Source organism: Mustela nivalis (assembly GCF_964662115.1).
Source record: "Mustela nivalis genome assembly, chromosome: 1".
In the NCBI taxonomy this organism is placed as follows: domain Eukaryota; kingdom Metazoa; phylum Chordata; class Mammalia; order Carnivora; family Mustelidae; genus Mustela; species Mustela nivalis.
The window spans coordinates 38,430,943-38,454,483 of record NC_139020.1 but is presented as its reverse complement, the minus strand read 5'-3'; positions in this window follow the sequence as shown (position 1 = coordinate 38,454,483).

Sequence of the window (23,541 nt, the reverse complement as noted above, 5' to 3'; positions counted from 1 at the left end):
CCAGTAATTAGCTCAGAAGAATAATATTTGCACTCAAATCCATTTCTGTTGCTCATTTGCCCAGCTCCATTTATAGCTAGGAATGGGCAGGATATCCTAATTTTAGTCAAAGAAGCCCAAGCAAAAGTCTGATAGGTAAAAAAGAGAGGAGGATCTTTGGAAAGGATATCTTCTTCTAATTAAGAGAAGATGCCAGAGGCATCACCACTTACAGCCCCCTCCCTTCTTGGTCCCCATGGAGCATTCTTTGCTTTCAATGTAGATATGCTGAAAGCCACAGCCATCATCTTGTAATCAAGCATGAGGATGACATGGAACATACTTAAAAGGGAACAGAGGGAATAATCTGGGGCTTCAAGCAGCTGACTAAAGTCAGTATAACTTTTTTGTTTTAGCGGAATAAGTAATATATCATACTTGCTTAAGTATATTGAATTTTTTTTTCTTGCTACTGCATACACTACTGAAAGATACATATACTTTATACACATTTTTCTGGTAAAAAGGAGAAGGTTCATATTGTAAAATATGCAGAAAAACTTCATAGAAATCTTCACTGCATCCTTTTTTTAAGTCTCTAGTATTCTTCTTCTTGGTTGTTTAGCAACCTTCTCTTTCCTCACAGAATATGTTAAAATATTTTCTAGTGTGATGAGCAATTCACTTTTTAGAGTTAGTTCACTCACTTGATACAAAAACAAAATAACCCAGTACTTAGCCCCAGTCAAATCTTCTATTTATTTTTTTAATGTACTTCTAATGTGGCCTTTTGTTTCATCTCTCATGTAGGCGCACAGTCCTAGAAAAAGAAACTAAAAGATTTTCTTAAATTAATTTACAAATTCAAAACATAATGATGATAGGCAAATTGTTTCCTCAGGTTTAAAAATTAAAAATCCCCATTTTTACATATTTACATATATAAAGTAAGAATGTACCAACAAGAGAAGGACACTCTTCTTGAAAATATGAGAAAAAATCCAGATTAAAAGGAACTGGTCAGCAGATATCAAGCAATGTCTCAGAGATAGAAATCTGGATTCTGTCAAGCCAATTCAAATAATCACACTTGTAAATGTATTGTGTGCAGTATTTACTTTTATCTTTATTCCAATACTGTGTATAAGGTACAATTAGTATATCTATTTTATATAAGAAGCAAAGGCAAAGAACAATTGAGGAGGAAACAAATCTCCAGATTCTTATAATTAGATAGTTTCCAATTTAAACCAGTATTGTCTGGTTCCAGAGCAAGTGTTCTTGACCACCATGGGATTCGACTTTTTGTCTACCTGATCTTTTCTTTCACTGAGAAAAACCTGTATTGAGAAAAGGAAATAATTCATGAGTTTCTCTAGGACTTAAGCATCTCTCCAAAGTCATCCCATTACTTTTGTTATCAATCAAAACTAAACTAATTATATTTGAATATGTAATTAAATCTCCTATTTATCACAGGGAAGGGGGTTTTCCACAAATAGAAAAATTTTATATGCTCCATTATAAAGTAAGTATGTATCTTTTGATATTCACCTATGTGTTTGTTCAACATATTGACCTCTTTGAATAATCAACTATGAAATACTAGAAAAAGTGATTTCTGAGTTTGTAAATCTGCAGATTGAAAACATGAAAATGGTACCCTAAAAGGTCATAGGACAGCCAGCTGACATGGTCAGATAGCTACTTCTTCCTTGAATTCTCTATGGCACTATATGGAAAGATGATTTTGTTTTCAATGACACTACCAAAAAAATTACCCATATTTGAGTGAAATGAGCATGTGCTTTGTTGTCTACAGAATCCAGCTCTATATGCTGATTATGAATTCACCTGAGTAATTAAATGAATTTGAGATTAGATTTTACATCTAAAAATAAATACAGTAGTATTTAAATACTTGTGTTGTTTTGAGATTTCAGACAACATATGTTGTCTAATTTAGAAATTTTTGGTGTTGAACCCAGGACTCATTCCTATAATTTACCAGCACTATCAAAGCTAATCATTTCCCCTTGTATTCACTTTTTTTTCCCCAAAGATTTTATTTATTTATTTGACAGAGAGAGAGATCACAAGTAGGCAGAGAGGCAGGCAGAGAGAGAGGGGGAAGCAGGCTCCCTGATGAGCAGAGAGTCCGATGCGGGGCTCGATCCCAGGACCCTGAGATCATGACCTGAGCCAAAGGCAGGGGCTTAACCACTGAGCCACCCAGGCACCCCTTCACTTTCACTCCCCCCCTTTTTAAATTTTATTTGTTTATTTGACAGACAGAGGCAGGTGGAGAGGCAGACAGAGAGAAAGGAAGGGAGGCAGACCCCCCGCTGACAGAAAGCCCAATTTGGGGCTCAATCCCAGGACCCTGGGATCATGACCTGAGCCATAGGCAGAGGCTTCAACCCACTGAACCACACAGGTGCCCCTCCTTGTAATCACTTTTTATTTGGCTTATAGGATACTACATTTTCACATAATCTAACTGGTGAGTACTCTGTTTCCTTTACTGGGCTCCTCGTTTCTGGCCCATTTCTCAGCATTGGTAATTTCCAGGTTTAAGTTCCTGGTCCTCTTCTATATTTGTATTCAATGCCTTGTTGATCTTATTCAGTCTCTTGGCATCAAATTCTGTTTGTATATGGAAGACTTTTAGACTTATATCATAGATAAGGCAACTTTTACAAACTATGGGTGTATACCAAGCCACTTATTCTTAGGTTGGATGTTTTTAGAAATCTCAAAATTGACATTGAATATGTTACATGTGATTTTGCCCTCAAACCCTGCTTCATCTGCATGTAGCCTTCTCCATATTAGTTGGTAAAAACTTTATCCTTCTAGCCACTAAGCTCTCAACCCTTTCATTTTTTCATACCACATACCCAATCCTTTAGGAAATTCTGTGGGGGTTTAGAATCTCACCACATATGCTATCCCACTCTTCCTACTAAACATGAACTTGAATGGCTATCTAATTTTGTCTCTTAATAGATTTCATTGTTTTCAGTCTTGTCCTCCCAGGGCAGTCTGTACAAAGAAGTGTTTTATGATGTTAGCAACGTGATTGGGTTATGACCTGCTCAAAAGCCTGCAGTAGCACCGATTGCACTCCAAAGTCAAAGACAAGATCTTACAATGGTCTACAAAACCTGACATGATATGGTCTCCTTTACTTTTTTGCTCTCAACTTCTTTTACTCATTATTTTTTAAAAAAATATTTTATTTACTTATTTGATGGAGAGAGCACAAGTAGGCAGAGTGGCAGGGAGAGTGAGAGGGAGAAGTAGGCTCCCCATTGAGCAGATAGTCCAACATGGTACTCAATCCCAGGACCCTGGGCACATGACCTGACCTGAACACAATCACTTAACCAATGGAGCCACCAGCATGTCCTACTCATCTCGTTCTTTATTCCATTTCAGTTTTCTTGCTCTTCCGTTAACCTAACAGGCATATTCTTGCCGTGGACTTTTGCATTGGCTTCCCCCCACCCCCCACTGGGAGCTTCTCTCCCCCAAGATAAAAAAGTTTATGACTAATTCAAGTAACTTCTCAAATTTTTGCTTTACTGGTATTTTTTTTTCCATTGGTTCCTACCATTGCCACCTATTTAAAATTACAATTAACCCTCCCAAAATATAATTACAATCTGCCTTACCCATCTCCACTCACTTTTATCTTTGATTTTTTTCCCACTATACTTATCACATTTTGATGGATTCTATTATTTACTTCATGTATTATATTAAATGTTTATTTAGCCACTGATATCACAGTAATATGAACCCCAGCAGGCAAGGATCTGTATCTGCTGGGTTCATTGATTTTATCTAAATGCCTAGAATGGCACCTGACATAGAGTAGGCATTCAACATACAGGCACATACTGTGCCTGACAAAGAGTAGTAGGTACTATTATTGTTTTTCCAGTACTCAGCTTATCATCAATTATTGATTATTGCCCAGAGGTCATATTCCTATTCATTACATTTAATTTAATAGGTAATGAAATTGCACGTAGACAATCCTTGAATAAAATGTAACATACAATTTTAATGCTATATAACAGAAACTCAGAAACATTACTAGAAAAAGAATCTTCGGGCTAGGTATTGGTGAATAATGAAGCTAAAGACATCCATGATGAGGAGAAAATAAATAATGATAGTGAAGGCTGTGGTGAGTCAATTAGGTTCGCAGCTGCAAGGAATTTTGGCTGGCAAGAGCTCATGGATAAGCTGTTTCCCAGGCATTATTCTCAGCTGGAGAGCAATGATTTGCCTAAGAATATGCTTCCTTTATTTGGGCAGATGATATTTATTGGCTGGTCAATGCAGGGTATAAATACCCAGCCCCTTGCTTGATTTAGAGTGTGACATCTTAATTCTGTGGAGCTCTCCATGGAATCGCTAGTGGCCTCTGTCATAAAGGTACAAACTTTCTACTCCTCCTTTTGGCTACTTCTGTTTCTCTTCCTCTGATTTTTTACAACCAGGAGTGCTTCTTAGTAAAAGTCCTGCGCACAGATTGTTATTTCAGAGGCTGTTTCTTTGGGGAAACTAACTAGGACAGTTTGTACCAGAAATGATCATAGAAATCACATACTAAAATGGTATTTTAGGTTGTGTTATCTGCTGCCTGGCTGGAAATGAGGACCATATCACTGGAAGTAGTACAATACTAACCCCTGGTATGCTGTTGCAGGGAAACTAAAATCATAGTGGAAGGGAATGTACTGCTATTACAATGTCTCAGACACCTGAGAGTTCAGAGAAAATAGTACTTCAAGGACACTGAAATCAATCAATTTTTGTTGGATACTAATGCATGAGGGAAAGAAAAGAAAGCCTGGAAATGATTAAACACCAATTTAGGCTAAGTGTGAAACCTAGATGACCTTGTAAGCAGTGTAAAGTTATTTTAATCTCTGATGGGTGAAAACAACTATGTATGAGGCCCATCATCATATTATAAGGATAAAAGAGCTTTAGACAAGTTCAGATTCTGAACTGTACAAGTGTGTTTATCCAAAGGTTAAGGTCCTAATTAGAAGGGCATGGGATCCTGTGAAGGTAAAAACTGGATTAATGCAGTTGAATTTCCAGATTCCTTAAACACAGAGGGGCCTTTGAGAATGGTTCACTGCTCTCTTACAAGACTAGCGTTCCATTTTACATGAAGTTGATTCAAACACACTCTGCTTTCATCCCCACTTCCACCCTGGGTTGCCACATCATAATTGAACTGAGACAGTGCTGGGCCTACAAGATGAGGAAAGAAAATACACACCAAAAAAACCTGTAAGACCTAGACAGCAGTTACTAGTCAGAGTCAAGTAAAGTATATGCAGGTCCTAAGGAGCTGGATTAAGAAGGATCAAAGGGAGAGATTTTGTTTGAATATATTATCAGCTATGACAGGCAGAATAGTGTCCCCATTTAAACTCCCTAAACTTCCACTTCTTAATTTATGTCTCTCACTTCATCTCTCTCTCTCTCTCTCTCTCTCTCTCTCTCTCATGGCATCTCTCATAAGAGAATTTAAATAGAAAGTAGAATAAAGTTTGCTAATAAACTGACCTTAAAAATGAGAATGTTATTGTAAGTTATCCTGGTTGTTTCAATATGGGTTTTCCACATTGTAAGAGGGGAGAAGAAAACAAGAGTCAAAAAAGAGATATGACTATTTAGAGTGATGCCAGGTGAGCAGAATTCAACCTCCCATTGCCAGCTTTATGGATGAAAAAAGAGGGCAGGGGGTTCCTGGGTGGCTCAGCTGGTGAAGCCGGGACTCTTGATTTTGGTTCCAATTGTGATCGAAGGGTCATGAGATGGAGTCCAGTTAGGCTCTGTGCTCAGCAGGGAGTCTGAGATTCTCTCCCTTTGCCCCTATCCCTGCTCATGTGTGTGTGTGCACTCTCCCTCTCTCTTTTTGTAAAGAAAATCTTAAAAAAGGTGGGGGTGAGCGGAGAAGCCAAGGAATTCGAGAAGCCTCTAGAAGCTGGAAAAAGCAAGAATATGGGTTCTGCCCTAGAAACTCCAGAAAGTAACACAGCTATGGCAAAATTTAGCCTAATGAGACCCATTTTAGACTTTATTCTCCATAAGTGTAAGATTATACATTTGTATTGTTTAGGACACTTAGGTTTTAGAGACTTGTACTGTAGCAACAGAAGACTAACACAGCACTCCTGCATGAACTAAAATGTAACACCTTGGAAAGAACCCCATGAGATGGTGCTAATATGGTACCAGAAGGATGAGAAAAACAATGACCTGTACAAGGTAAAATATTTATGCCTGGATTGTCTTGGTTTACAGCACCTGGAAAAACGGGTGTCTCCACCTTGAAGGAGGGAGGTGGGCAGCCATCTCAGTATCCACTACAGTTTACTCATGTCTCTCAGATACATTTGCTTCATGTGTTTTTGCTCTACCTGGGTAATTTCCAGCATGATGCTTGAAGGTGTTAGCTGCTGATGGCACACTGTTAATTTCTGTTCTAGAATTGTCCTTAGCAGAAGAATGCTGCCTTTCACTCTTAGCATCTTACTCAAGAAAAGTCAAAAAACATGGTTGGTTGATGAGGGAGTACAAGAGTACTAGACACTTTCCCTCAGTTTGAGACCATCAGGAAGGATCATCCCAGCTCCAAAGCTTTCTGTGGAGATCAGCTGAGAGACCTGTGGAAATCATACACATTTCATCCTCTCCTTCTGCCCAACATTGTTTCTTACTCTTTTCTAGGTGTTGTTCTCTAGGGCAAGGCCCAATAAACCTCCTGCATACAACTCTCCATGTTGGAATCTGTTTTCAGAGAATTAATCTAAGGAAAGAAAATTACTTTCCTCCCCTTTGAAATAGGTAGTGATTTCCTAAGTGATAGACTGAGAGCAGATCATGTACTACAATATGCCCTCAGATTTTCAGAAGGTCAAATGTTGAGCTTATCTCAATATTAGCTTTCAAGTTAGAGCTTTTTTTTTTTTTAAGATTTTATTTATTTATTTGACAGAGAGAGATCACAAGTAGGCAGAGAGGCAGGCAGAAAGAGAGAGAGGAGGAAGCAGGCTCCCTACTGAGCAGAGAGCCTGATGCGGGACTCGATCCCAGGACCCTGAGATCATGACCTGAGCCGAAGGCAGCGGCTTAACCCACTGAGCCACCCAGGCACCCTCAAGTTAGAGCTTTTTATAGTGACCTAAAGTAAGCTGCTTTGCTGTGGTGGATTGGGGGAGAATTTTTAGCCCACCTCTGTTTGATGTGACCCAGGTATGATGACCCATCCTAAGAATGAAATGCTATAGCTGCTTTAAGATACAGCCAGCAGAAGTTTGGGCATGGAGAGATCGAAATGTAATTAGTAGTGTTCTGGAAAGGCTAAGAGGATCTTGGACCTATACTTAGGAGGCAATTACTTCATTAATTCATTCATGTATTCACTCATTCATCCAACAGGTGAATAAGGGTTGGCAAAATGTTCTAAAATGTATGGCACTGTTTCAGACCTAGAGCTAGCATGGCTGTAGAGAAAAGCTCCTGCCTTTGTCTTTCCAGATGGGGTAGAGACTTGTAAATATGCACCTTAAATACTGGATGATGGGTGCTGTAAGGCAAAAACAGAACATACCTAGGCGAGGTTAGAGGTGGAATAATACAGACAAAGAAAACAGCAAAAGCAAAGGCCCAAACTTCAGAGAGGATAACACAGTATTTCTCAGGGACCTGAAAATATTTAAGCTTGTCTGTAAGCTAGAATGGAAGTAGATGAGAGAAAAGGGTGAGCAAAAGCCAAATTGTGAAATGTCTTGTTAAGGTAGGTCATGTTGAGAGTTTAGACTTTATCCTAAATGCTATAGGGAGAATTGGAAGATTTTAAATAGGTCATGATATGATCATATTTGCCTTTCAGAAATATCAGTGTGAAACTCTTCACAGAGTTTGGCTCCTATGACACAATCTGTGGCAGTTCCTGCTTCTAGCAAACTTGATAACACCAAGGCTCTGAAAACCTTGATCTCTCAGTGCCCTGCAGAGATTTAATATACAGTTAGGGCTCTAACACCTTTTATTTATAGGATGCAGATAGATAAAGAACATTGGGAAATTCTAACCAAGAAAACATACAGAACCCCTTTCAAATTATTGGGGTAGTCACCCGTTTCTCAAAGATATAATGATATAATTTATGGCATGATTAAATATGACCTCTCAGATCACAGAGCTATTCTTTGACTGACTATATTTTCAAAAAGGAATTCTGCTCAGGGCATTGGCTATAAATTAGTGAACAATGGATCCTCTCTTTATTTCTATCAGTACTCTCAAATTTTGTTAAAAGACCCCAAATATGAATAATCATGCGTGAAAATAACACAGTTAAGTATTTTTTTAATGTTCTAGAAAATGCCATTTCCTTTAGACACCAGAGGGAAAAGCTATGCCCTTGTCTGGAGCTTGGTTTTCATAAGCTTCAGTAAAAATCTTAGAATCTTATGTTTTGGAGAAAAGTGTTATTAACCCTGGTGAAGGTTCATTTAACTGTAAGCAGTAGGAAATCTTAACTTCTGATATCAGAAATAATCAGAAGTATTGTCTTTCCTATAGCTGAACATACCAGAACTTAATTAAGACTCTCCTTGTTAAGACTGGGTTATAAAAATATATGTTTATAAAAAATAAAAAATTAATTAAAAAAAAAAAGACTGGGTTATAGATAGTCTTAATCCCAAACATTTAGTTTTCAAAGCTATTATCTCTCTGGGTCTCCTTAAAAGCAAATAATCAGGAGAATAAGAAGACTTCCTAGGCTCAGTCTGCCCTGATAATGCCAAGTGAGCAGGTAGGTGAAGCCCGGACAAGAGAACAATGTGAAGAAATGTTTGCTCTACAAATCTGAAATACAAATCAAAAGGTGTAAGCTTCTCCAGAAGCAGAATCCTACAAAACACCAGTTGATCAAAATGTTATTTACTCACTAGAGAAATAAAACTCAATTATAAATCCTGGACAAATATGTGGTTTGCTTGTTGGTTGGTTGGTTGGTATGGGTTATACAATGCCTGTTTATTTCTATATTAATACATCTAATAGTTACTAGGCTCTCATGAAAGATAAAAATGAACTTACAAACTCAATAATGCAAAATAATAGGACAAATAATTTGTGCTGGGAAAGTACAGATATTTTCTATGTTGGCCAGATTGAGCCATTTAATTTAAATGGTGAATGACCATCTAAGTTTTATTGAATTTCCAATTTTTAAAACAAATCATTAATGTGGGATGCAAAGTGCCATTACATCTCATGAGCTTATTCCTGATTGCACATTCACTAAATAATTGGAATTTGTTAAATTAGAATCTTTTTATAATACCCTGATACAACAGTGGTTCTATCAAATAGTTATTTTCATGTTTGATTAGGAGTACATTTGGGTTTTATTATAGGCCTTGTTATTAATTGTAAATACTCTTTTGGTATGATGCCATGCAACTTGGGTTTGCCTTCTATTCTGGGGTATCTCTGGCATTTATTCTTTATGTCCTGTATTCTAAATCTGACCTAATTTAGTATTAGAATGCTGCCCTACTACTTGCATTTTAATATTCAATAAAGGTACCACTGACCTAATTTAGTATTAGAATGCTGCCCTAATACTTGCATTTTAATATTGGCTAGGCATCTCAAAGTGAATATTTAAAACTCAAATAATTCCCCTAAATCAATCTGTGCTTACTTCTATAACTTTCTTTTACTCAGGGCAGCATATACTCTGATATAGCTGATAATAAAAGAATATTTTGACAAGGAAATATCTGTACCTTTTAATTACCAAGTAATGTGTATAACAGATGATAGTTGTGCTTCATTCCATCCTTAAAACCGCACATGAATCTTTAGAATTTCAATCTTTTTAAAAATTTTATTTATTTATTTGACAGAGAAAGATATCACAAGTAGGCAGAGAGGCAGGCAGAAACAAAGAGGGAAGCAGACTCCCTGCTGAGCAGAGAGCCCATGTGGGACTCAATCTCAGGACTCTGAGATCATGACCTGAACTGAAGGCAGAGGTTTAACCCTCTGAGCCAGCCGGGTGCCCTAGAATTTCGAATCTTTCTATGTTGCTTGGATCTTTACTAGAATATATTATATTTAAAAAAATAGTCTTATTAGAAAATCTACCATGTTATACACCAATAAGGTCTGTATACATAGCACTAATATTAATAACATCACTGTTATTAATATAAATCATTATTTCCCATGCAATCTGGGATGGAGATAAAATAATCACATGAGGACTCAGATACTGTCCCCTAATTGTTCCCTTTGCTGTCAAACTAATTTAAGACATCTGCAAAAATACTGTTGCCCCTCAAAGTTTTGCCCACAAACTTCTGCATTTTTGATATTTGTAAAATATCAGGTTGAGCAGGCACTTAGGAGGAAAAGTGGGAAACATAAGCAGGCCAACAATAGCAACTTCCATACAAATACCATTTACTTCAAGTGTATTGCGTGACAAACCCTGATCTAAGAACTTTATGTATATTTAACCCTCAGATGGCTACGGTAGAAGCCACATTCACTCTCCTCATTTTATAGATGCTTAAAAGGAAACATGGAAGAGAGAAACTAAACATAAAAAAAAAAGGGGGGGGGGCGCCTGGGTGGCTCAGTGGGTTAAGCCGCTGCCTTCGGCTCCGGTCATGATCTCAGGGTCCTGGGATCGAGTCCCATGTCGGGCTCTCTGCTCAGCAGGGAGCCTGCTTCTCTCTCTCTCTGCCTGCCTCTCTGCCTGCTTGTGATCTCTCTATCAAATAAATAAATAAATAAATCTTAAAAAAAAAAAAAAAAGAACTGGCTGAGGGACCATCCTCAGAGCTCTGTTGAACTATAGGGCAAAGATTCTTAATTGAACACTAAACTCTATTTCTCCTTAGGTGTAATATTTTTCTTATACATGGTATCCATTCCTAATCTGCCTCTCATGACACTGTCAATTATACCTCCACTCTCAATTTAGAAGAGGGGCTAACATTGAGAAAGAGAGGGATATCTGAGAGGGAATAAATACCTTGTCTTTAGAGGGAAAGGGAATTTGTGATTTAGATTATCTGGCAATGTTTTTTAGTGTTCCTCATGAAAATGCTTTTAAAGTAGAAATGTTGAGTGGACTCTTGAACTCTTTGTCTTCGCCTTTCCTTTCCCTTAATCAATAAATGTTACTTATTTTACCCCAAAATCCTAAAATTTATCCTGTTTTCTTCATCCTGACAATATTGTTGCTTTTTCTTCTCCCAGATGAACTTTATTCCTAATTGGTTCTGTATTATCATGTTTGACTCTTTCTAAATTATTCTGTAAATTTCAGCAAGTAAGTGTACACTTTCCAAAATGCAAATCTTATGTTAATTCCTTGCAAAAACTCCCTGAATACTTCCTCATTTCTGAGTGTATAGTATATTTTTGTATAATCGGGTCTCTGCTTAGTTCTCTAGCTTCATTTCTCCCTACTTTCCAGTTCACACTTCATAATCCAACTAGGTCAAACTTCACCAGTCTTTCAATGCATCTCATGCTCTCTTGACTATAGGCTTTTGATTATTTATGTTGAAATAATTTTAGACTTTCAGAATATTTGCAAAAAATAGTACTAAGGTCCTACATATTGTTCACCAACTTCTCCTAATGCTAACAACTTGCATAATCACTCAAACTGTGAAAAGAACGTTGGTACAGTGTTATTATAGAAACTACTGTCTTTTTAACTGTTGTTGTTGTTGTTGTTTTTTAATCAGTTTTTAAAATTCAGTCCTATTTCTGTTCCAAAACCTTGTTGGGGATCCCAAGTTACATGACATTTAGTTGTCATGTTTCCTTTGTCTACTCCAGTCTGTGTCAGTTTCTCAGTCTTCCAATATCTTTCAACATAGTAATACTGAAAGACTACTGGTAAACCATCTCATGGGATTACGTTCAATTTGCATTTCTCTGGTGTGTCTTCATAAGATTGAGGCTTGATCTTGTTAAGCAAGAATATCACAGAAGTGATGTGTCCTTCTCAGTGTATCACATGATGGAGTACATAATGTTGTTATGTCTTATTAATATTATTAACTTTGATTTGTTAAGGATTTTTTTCATGGTGAAATTACTGTTTTTCATTTGTAGTTGATAAAGGGCTGAGAGAGATTTTGAGACTCTGCAAAAATACTGTTGCCCCTCAAAGTTTTGCCCACAAACTTTTGCATCCACTGGTGGAACTTGCCTGAAAAATTAAAATTGAGTTCTGATAACAAATTTTTTTTAAATTTTCTTCAACCCTATGAAATTTTTTTCTGTTTAAAAATCCCCTCTTTTTAATTTATACACTTGTTTATTCACAGGACTCTGAATTCACAGATGTTTATTTTATGCTAGGGATTATAATCCATGCTGTTGCTTCATTCTGTGTTGCTCAAATTGTTAACCGTTGTTGGACTTTAGCCACTAGCAACTTCTACACATTGGCTCCTGTTTCTTTTCCAAATTCTCATCCTTTTTCAATTTTTTTTTCTTTTCTAACATCCACATGATATTATAAATTTATCTTGGATTTTCTTGGCCCTAGATTTTTCTCCAGGTTGGCCTTGGTTGCTTCATTGGCAATGGTACTTAGAAACCAATATCTGAGTGCTAGATGTGCTCACTGTTACAATGATACCATTGCTCCTAGGCTCTCTGATTAAACATGTAGGAAATAAGTATATATTATTGTATAAATATATATTGTATGTATATGTATACATATATATGTATATATATATAAGTATATATTGTTGAAACCTACTGTACCCATAGAGTAGTTCCAGAATTGCTAACACATACCCAGTGAGCAAAAAATTAACCAGAGTACAATACTTGCTTACACTTCATGTTTTCAATCTCTACAGTATCATGTCAAATCATTCCTTTTTAAATATAGGCAATTATGTTCTTCCCTACTTGTTATATATGAAATGATGAAGTTCATCTGTTACAGTTTGTATTTCATTCATATTTCTGCATCCTATGTTTGTTTATATTTACATACAGTAAAATATACTCTGGTGTACAGTTCCTATAGCTTTGGGTAAATGCATGGAATTTCATATTTGCCAAAACTATTATGAATCAAAACAGTTTTGTCATTCCCAAAATTGTTCTGAATTTCTCCCTTTTTTAGCCAATTTCCCCCATCCTCAATTCTAGAAAGCACTGATCTATTTTCAATACTGCAGTTTTATCTGTTCCAGAATATAATCGCCACAGAAACATACAATATATGATGTTATGATCTAGCCAAGGCTTTCAAAATGCATTTAAATTTCATCCATGCTGTTGCCTGAATTAATAGTGTGTTCTATTTTATCACTTAATAGTAATCATTTGGTGGCCAGTACCACAGTTTATCCATTCACTAGTTCAATAACATATGGGTTTCCAGTTTGGGGGGATTATGAATAAAGCTATTATAAATATTCATGTACCCATTTTTATGTGAACATAAGTTTTCATTTTCATTTCTCTTGGGTAAATAGCTAGAACTGTACTGTGTAGCAATATGTAAGCATCTATTGAACTCCATAAGAGATATCCAAATTGTTATCTGTAGTATCCACAGGTTTTCCTTTTGTATCAGCAGTGTATGAGAGTTACTGTTGTTCCACATCCTTGCCAGATATTGGTAGTGTCAATATGTTTTCATTTTAACCATTATGTGAATGGTCATCTCTCAATGTGGCTTTGATTTTCATTCTCTAGTTCCTAATGCTACTAAATATCTTTTCCTATGCTTATTTACTATTCATCTATCTTTATTGAATTACCTATTTATATTTTTTGCCTATTTTTTAATGACTTTTGTGGTGGTAGTTGTTAAGCTTTCAGACTTTTTAAAAAAATATTTGGGAAATATGCAGTTCATTAGAAATGTGACTTCCAAATAACTTTTTTTAATTCTTTGCCTTGTCTTTTCATGCTTTGGTATCCTATGGTAAGGAAGAAGATAAAACTATTTGCCTAACTGATTATTACAATAATTTTCTTATGTTTCCTTGTAATATACTTATAGTTTTATGTATTTATTTTATTTTGAGCTAATTCTTGGTATAAGATATATAAGATACAGATTATACAGATTAGGGCTTGTTATTTCTATTGTCAGCACTGCCTGTTAAAAATGTATAAATGTTCCAGTGTCCTTTGTTGAAAAGACTATTCTTTCCACATTCAATTGTCTTTTCATCATTGTCAAAAATAAGTGGTTAGTAGATAGGTGAGTCTATTCCTTGATTCTCTATTCTGTTCTCTTATTCCATGTGTTTTTCCACTTGCCCTGATTAGTGAAGAATTGTAGTAAATCTTAACATATTCATATGAGCTTTCAAACTTTGCTGCTTTTTTACAAATTGTTTTCTCTCCTAGTTTTTTTGCCTTTCTGTGAAAATTTTAGCACAACTTATCATTATCTACAAAGACTGCTGTAATCTTGATAAGGATTGTATATAATCTACAAATCAATTTGGGGAAAAATTGTATTTTAAGTTTTTTATTTATTTATTTGACGGACAGATAGGCAGAGAGGCAGGCGGAGGGAGAGAGAGAGAGAGAGAGAGAGAGAGGAGGAAGCAGGCTTCCCGCTGAGCAGAGAGCCCGATGTGGGGCTCAATCCGGGGCTCGATCCCAGGACCCTGAAATCATAACCCAAGCCAAAGGCAGAGGCTTTAACCCACTGAGCCACCCAGGCACCCCGGGGAAAAAATTCTATTTTAAACTACTGAGTCTTCTGAGTCACATACATAACATGTCTTTGATTATTTAGGTCTTTAATTTTTTTCATCAGTGTTTTGTACTTTTAAACAGATAGATCCTGAGTATTTGTTAGATTTATACATAAGTACTTTTTTGTAATACAACTGTAAATGACACTTTAATTTTTTCCACTCATTAATCAGTAGTTACTAGACCTAAAATTGATTTTTGTATGTTGACCTTGTATCCTGAGACCTTTCTAAACTCATTACTTTTTTAAAAGATTTTATTTATTTGTCAGAGAGAGCATATACAAGCACAAGCAGGGGGAGTGGCAGCAGGCAGTGGGAGAGGCAGACTCCCCACACCCATTAAGGAGCCCCGTGTGGGACTCGATCTCAGGACCCTAGGATCATGACTTGAGCTGAAGGCAGACATTTAACCCATTGAGCCATCCAGGCATCTCTCTAAACTCATTAATTTTAAAATCTTTTTATGTAAATCCTTTAAGAGTTTCTACAAAGACCATTCTGTCATCTGTAAATAGAGGCAGTTTTATCTTCTTCCTTCCCAATGTAAACGCCTCATATTTTATTTTTGCATTATTTTATTACACTAAGACATCTAGTATAGTGCTGAACAGGAGGATAAGGCAGACTTGTTTCCTATTAAGGGAAAATTTTCACCATTAAATATTATGTCCCTTGTAGATATTTTACAGATAGTTTTTATCAGTTTAAAACAGTTTTTCTGTCTATAGTTTGCTAAAAAATTTGATAATGAATGATGATTTTCTTCATCTATTGTAATGATCATATTATTTTTTTAAAAATTCTGTTAATGTAATGAATTATCATTGGAAAAGGCATGTTCCTTTGTGTTCTGATTCAGACTTCGGAACAATGTTCCTGGGTATGGAGCATATGACTTTCTGATTACTTCTGACTCTTCTTCAGTTTCAAGTTCTGTGTCCAGCATATACTTCTGTTTCTCCTCTAAAGGTGAAAGAGTTGTTTCTTTCTCTGGCTATACTGGATTTTCACCGGTGGCCAAGAAAGTTTGTTTTGGTGTCCTTTCTCTCAGAGAATAGGACATTTTTTTCCCCAGGAAAGACAGAAGGTCTGGGTAGATATTCATGTCTCTTGCAGGAGCTGCTTTTCTTCCCTACCTGGATATGCACTAATTCCAAAGTTTTTTCTATATTCTCAATACTTTTCTGTGAGCATCGAAGAGGTTTGATGGCAAAAATATGCCAACTCCCGTTACTTGTGTGGCCTCCAGCCACTCCACATGGTCTCTCTACACTTGGCCTTTACTGATTTGTTAACTAGAATACTTCTGTGTCTGCTCTGGATAAGCAAGTATTCAAGTTCTGTCTCTTCCTGCAGGCATCTTTCTTTATATTTTGTGGTGGTTGATTACTTTGTGACCTCAGATCCCTTATGGGTATTTAAAAAGTCACAAATTTTCAGTTTGTCTATGTTCTTGTTGTAAGAGTAGATATGATATTCTTTGTAGCTTTCTATACTTTGGAGTAAAATCTAGAATCCTTACAAGCTTTTGAACATGTTCTGTCCTCTTGTGGTACATTCTCTCTTGATGCTATTTGTTACCCTGCCAGCATCCTTTTCATAGGTTTTCTAAATTACTCTCTCTCTTACTCTTCTGATGAAGTCTTCTTTCAGATAACTTCCTCCAAAACCCCATCTCTCCTAACAGAGGGGTTCCTCCTATAGGATTCCTCATTTACTTTTCTTATAGTTACATTTATTTAATTCCATTGTGATTTCATATTCCCCAGTCCATATCTTTACCTACTTGTAAGATCCCTGAAGACAGGAGTGTGTTGCATTTCTGGTGCCTGTCACACATTTTTAGCATTTTGTAATCATTTCTGTATTGAAGACTTCCTATTATGGGTACCACAGACAATTTAGACAAAAAGTATGGTATAATATAAAAGTCTATATCAAACCAAAATTCAATAATCATGATGTTAAATGTTAAATGACCTCTTATTGTCTGAGGAACTATGCTTCAGAAATATAGGAAAACTGATGAATGTTAGATAATGGAATATGAAATCAGCAAAGAAAGGAGTGCATTGTTTTATCAATATCCTTCTCCCAGTAGTACTTATTACAGAGTTAATTGAAAATCTTTAGAGATAGGATACAACAGAGTAAAGAAAAGGAAGAATAATGCAGACATATATTCTTGTTCGGGGAAAGCAGTTAACACTATTAAAAACTTACTTTTTTATATGACTGTCATCAATATTTTAGGAAATTCTTTGCTAAATCCTAATGTAAATCCCAAATAAATTTTATATTTTGTGTTTTTCTTGGCCTTTTCTAAAGATCAGAAATGTTAGAGTAACAGAAAAGATGTTTGGAGAAAATTCAGATGAACTTCAAAAGAAAAAGATACAACTCCTCATCTGTAGGTAATAATGGTAGGGACAATGAGCAATCCCAGGGCTAACAGCCAGGAAATAGATACCTGGCTCAAGATGCACAGACAATAGGGAGCTTCACAAAACACTAAAGTATATTTCCGTAGGGAATATATTTAATTACTGTACTAGTAAAATCAATGGATATTCAAGTTATTTCCCCAAAGAATTCAAAATTTATTCAACATTTACACAAGAACGAGAAATCCTTCACTGCCTTATGCTCTGAGCCACAGTTAATTGCAGCTGAAACTTTTTAATTTTTAATATATATTTTTAATTATCATGATGAAAATGGACCTAAACATTTTAACATAACAATACTAGACTAAAGAAGCTGCCTCTTTTCAGCATTTTATTGTAGCTAAATTTTTACTTGGCTACAGAGAGGAATTTCAATAAATCTAGAAATAGTCCATAAATGTGAAACTTAAATTTTAACTTTGTCCTCTTTTTTGCAGTATATCTTGTTCCAAAGAAAATGGCAACAGAATTATTACCTATTCAAAAAAAAAAAAAAAAAAGATTGGTAGTTTATATCTAAGACTTGGCAGTTCCAAATAACTTCCAAATATCTAAAATTATTTTCAAAGTATACATTTGTGGTGTTTGGTTATCTGGCAAACTGAAGCAAGATTTCTGGAAGCAGAATTGTCAAAGTGTAAAACAGTTCAACACCGTAAGGTTAACCAGATTTGTAAATAAACACAGCTTGAATAACTGGGAGCTCTTATCCCAGTCTCTACCTCTTTGTTCACCCTTCCTTTTTGCATCTGTACACATAACTGCAGAATGAGAGTCATGTATCATAATGGTTCAGACTAAGGAATTTGGAGTCAGACTGCTTATGATTAGATGTCCTGCTACACTTTTCAATAGATTCTTGGCTTTGAGTAGCTTTCAAGGCCTCTTTAAGACTCAGACAGGAGGGTAGTACTAGTATGTAGTGTAAGGAGTTGTTCTCAAAATTAAATGAGATCATTTATGTAAAGCAATAAACATGGTGGCTGATATTATTCACACTCAAATGCTAGCTGCAACAGTAATGATCATATATATCATTGAAAGTCAGAATTGTAGTACTTGAAATATCGCAGTAACTGGTAAAGAAGTCACCCCCATTCTTCCTATAAGGGAAGGACTCCTATTTCTACAATTCTATTAGGATATAAAGATGTTCCTCCTTTAATAATGGGCTCACCATCTCTAGAAAATCCAAATAAAGCTTTTCTTTTGTGTTTATTTTTTACTCCAAAAAGCCTTACACTTATAAATTACCATCGGTCAAGATCAATGATTCCAGGTACTCAGTAATAACCAATAGAAACAAACAAACAAACAAACAAAACCTTAAATTACTTAATTCTTGGTCTTACTGATATTTTACCACTGGTGGGACACTTGATCTGTGAGAGTAAAGCAAAAATTTTGGACTCTGACTGTCCTTTATTCGAACACTATATCTGTTACTTACTAGTTGTATAAATTGGAAAAAAAAATAAATTTTGGCCCAAGTGTATTTTTTTAATTCTTTTATAAAGTTAGGTTAATATCTAACTCATAAGGTCATTATAAAGATAAATAATTAATATGAACTAGGCCTGGTTTCATAATAAGATCTTAATAAATGACAGCCATTATCATTTTCATTTCATGTAGGTCATTCTGCTTTACCAAGAAATAAACATAAACCCAGAGAAAGTAGCAAAGATTAAGTTACACTATCTGATTTATAATGCAAATTCTCATCCTTATATTTAAAAAAAAGATCATTAGAATTTCTTTTAAAAATATAGCTAGAGAGCTTACGTGATTTTTTTTCAAATGGTTTATTAAGAGAGAAAGAAAAATAAGGTTTTTAAACTGTCTTCCGTTATAACTTGACAGTTTCTTCTGTTGAATCATTCCTAATAACTGCAATGTCAAGTGTAAATAAGTCTTTTATTTGGCAGACTAGCGGGTCAATTAAAATTGTTTTTCTTAAGTTATGAAATATTTTAAGCATAAAATGATAAAATGCCTCTATACCCAGCAACTCAGCCTAAAAAGTCTTAAAGCAATTGAGGTCCCAGGATACTTCTCTCAATAGTTGCCTTCTTTGTTCTCCTACCAATAATACATGCCCTCAACATTACCATTCCTGAATTTGAGGAATCATTTGTAGTGTGTAAACCAAAGCAATAGTAACTTTATTAAATCACCAGAAATACTTATTTTTATTTCTGCAGTTGAGTTTCAGAAGGAAAAAAAAATGTGATTATAAACTTATGAGAATTTTCTGTACTGCTTTCTGGGTTTTTGATTTCTCATTTTAAGTTAAGTAAGAGTACAAATTCCTTCCATTGCTAACAGAATCATGGAACCAGAAAATGTCAAGGTCCTCTCCAAATCAGGGATGAATACAATAAATTAATATACCTAGCCTTATAATTTTAAAAAATGGAGCAGCTTGATTAAAAACACCCATTCAATTAAAAAAATATGGAAAGCACCATGCTAAGCAAATTGAGATTTTTCCTTATATTTTGGGGTAGATTGCAAAGTGACTGTTCCTCTCCTTTCCTTTTGTTAAATTTTGTACATAAATAACTTGTTTTATATTCATCTGTACCTGCTTTACATGTTTACCACTCTGAGCAAATTAGTAGTGACCTTGCATAGATCTATACCAACTCTTGAAAGCTTAATGTCTTTTCTAACCTTCAAAGACTATTCTCAGGGTATTTTTTAAAAATGTTAAAATATGCTTTTTAAAGTGGAATGGCTTTTTAAAATAGACTCTAGGGAAAGTAGTGTTAACATGGACTTTCTTTAAAAAGGCATTTTTTTTTTAAATTTACAAGACAAAACTCTGTAATCAAACAGGAAAAAATTAAGATAATCTACCTTCTATACTGTTTGTTTTTAAAACTTTGGTTTTAACCAGATGGTGTCATGGTAGGAGAATGGAAGTATAAATGAAAATGATGAGATACATACATAGAATAGGTTTGATCCTAAGTGGCTGGAAGTCTTCTGTAACCAACTCCATGGCAATGAAGAAAGATCAAGAACTTTTCTAAGGCAAAGCTGGTCACTGTATAGAACTTCCTTGAGGATTCACGTGTGTGAGGTATTCTACTGTATGTGTATATATGTATACAGAACTTCCTTGTAGATTCAGAGCATTTCCACTGTATGTCTATATATGTATACATATACACACATACATACATATACTTATCAAAAAATGAAAAGAAAATGAATGGGGTGTCAAAGAAACCCTCACTGGAGACCTCATCACTTAGTGGAAAAACGAGCATTTTCATTTCTTATATTAACTCACAATATACTCTTACCAGTCCTAGTGTAGTACCATATCATCTCCACCTCATTCCATTTCACCAGTGATCCAAACACAGGTAGTATTTTGAGATTCATGTAAGCTAAATGATCATCCATAAGTCAGAAAAGGTTATGCTACTGTGTGTCCAATAAATTTGGTCCCTTTTACCCATGGCATCCAGAGTGCTTCAGATAAGAAACAGAATTTGTTTTAAGTCTACTCTCTTTTACTAATTTACAAATATATTTATTTTCAATGAGTGGTGGGAGTGTTGATATTAATGACATGGAAATTTTTTTTCTTTATAATCTCAATTCTGGGACTATATGTTAGAGACTCTGGCTTAATATCTAGAATGCATACTCTGGTAAAAACAAAACAAAATAAACAACAACAACAAAAACTATGCCTGAATATATTGGATACCTATTTGGAGTGTCTACTGAGATCTTAGTAAGCAACTTAAAACTTGTCTTCTGAACTCAACTACAACTCTAAGTCTTCAGTTTTTACTCTGACTCATTGGCTATGGTTTATGGGAATAGAGTTTTCTCCCCAGGAGAGTGTTTGGGGATTATAGAAAGGAATGTAAATAAAGCATTGGAAATGGGGTAGTGGCTTACTAGTTGCTCTCTATGTGGGTTAGAGAAGTAGAGAAAGCCAGTACATAGAGACAAAGAACAGTGAAACAAGCACACAAATGCTTATTTAGTGCAAGGTACTAAGAATGACAAGTACAATTCTCGTCTTTTTGGTTCTACTACTACTCTGTGGTCCAGCTGATTTTCTGCCATTGACTTTCATGGTCTGTTTCATTATAACACATTTCCACTTTTTGCCCAAGACATTTCATATTGGTTTATTTCCCCCCAAAATACAAATTTCCCCCCAAAGTACTAATTTCTCCCCAAAGTACTAATTAAAGTATATAAATTAATCTAGTCTTCAGCATAACAGGAATATAAAAACAAATGAAAGCCAACTTAAAGTTAGGATTATTTTTTTTGGAAGTTCCTTGCAGCATCTAAGAAGGAACCACTTGACTACTCCTCATTCATATTTGAATTAATAACCTTTACCTAGCAATTTATTTTGAGACTTGGGTGAGGATGGCTTTCCCCCTGGAATTTATAATCAGAGAAAATGCATCAAGTTAAACTCCCCAGTCAATAGACAATCTTTTTTCTTTATATTCTCTGACAAGTGGCCATATTCTAATGCTTTTAGCAATTAGGATCTCTTTCATCTATGAAGCAGTTAGTTATATTATTGTTAGACAGTGATGTTAGAATTTTTCTCTCATATTAAAATTTTCCAAAAATGGCACACTGGAAGTTCAGAGGAAGTTTGTTAATGCCTTTTCAAAATGAAAATTTTACGTTGTTAATATCAAAGTACTGTTTTCAGAATGGCAGCCAAAAACTCCCAAGGGATTAGAGAACAGTTATTATGACTGATGTGAGATGAATGGTCTGATGGTGGGTGAGACAGGAAACTAAGTTGTAAAATGTTATAAATGAAAATGAAAATGAAAACAGTGGGGAGACCATGACATTGAGAACTGTGCTTCGACTGTTCTGCTTGTCGTCTTGGCCCTAACTTGGCATTAATATTGGATAAGAAATTTAACTTTCTGCATGAGTTTCTTCACTTTAAACAAAATGAGGAAAAAAAATCTCTAAGGGGCCTCTTCTAACTCTGACATCCTATGGGTAAATAAAAGAATGTATTACAAATACCTATGTAGCCACTCTACTAATCAATGAGGCATGCAGTGCTCATGGAACAACGAGTAGGGCCGAGCACTTCAGCACAGTACTTCATCAAATGCTGAGCCTTGACCTCTCTGTTCTTACTGTGACCCACGACGCATGGCTAACAGAGAGTTTCAGCGTGCCATCTGTCACATCAGCATCTGTAGTTTGAGGGCTGGATTATAGCCAAAGATCCATCAATTGATGTATCAGTCTTTCCATTCTTAAAGTCATACAGCTTTAAAAGTGATATCTTTGCCTTTATCTACATTTTACTTTTGATAAATCATAACTCAGTGGTTAGCAACGAACTAGAAAAGTAAGTGAATAGTAAATCACTGATACTGACTGTGACTTTTATCATCCAAGTGAAGATGGCCACTCAGTTGGGTCTGAGAGATTGTGAAGTAGAAAAAGCACATTGAGTGTTTCATTAGCACCACTCCATCCTTCTCTGTGTGATTCCCTTCCTGTTCTTCTGTATCCTCTCTCTCCCTTATTCCTGTCTATTGTATTGAGCTCTGAATACCAGAACCCGTTACTGCCAAACTTTTCTTCCATTCTGGCCTACTCTTCCACATTCAAGACCCTTTCTCCTTCATTCAAAGTATCTCTCACTGTGTCTCCTACTCTTTTATCTTTGTTAAGTAGCTGACTAGTCACTGAAATAGCTATTTGGTGCAAGGCTATTAATGGCCGATAAAGAACATGTGTGCTACTATGTACCTGAAAACTAGAAAATATTTACTTGATGTACACCATGTGCCAGAAACAGTGTCTTAATACAGGATTCAGAAATGTATACCTACGCTATCTTATATGTCTTGGAGATCTCAGCCTAAAGAGAGAGGACCAAAGTAAATTTCTAAAATATGGTGTAGTGAGTACTATAATAACTGTGTAAGCAACATATATTGAAAGCCTAGAGAAAGAACTTCATATATGGAATGAAGGGATAAGAGGCAATAACTGGAAATTCTGTGACAACTGTTTTACTCAAAGTCAGAGTGGCTCAAGAGGAGAAGGTGTGTCCTTCAGGAAGAAGAATGTAACCAAAGTACTGAGGCAAGGAAGAAACTCCTGAATTATCTAATGAAAAAGGAAAAGGCTAAGAGATGATTTTTGCATATGATCTTATATAACATATTAAGCCATGTGGACATGGACACTCTAATAATGTAGCATATGAATAATGGGAGACATTAGAATGGCTTACATGTTTGTAAGATCAA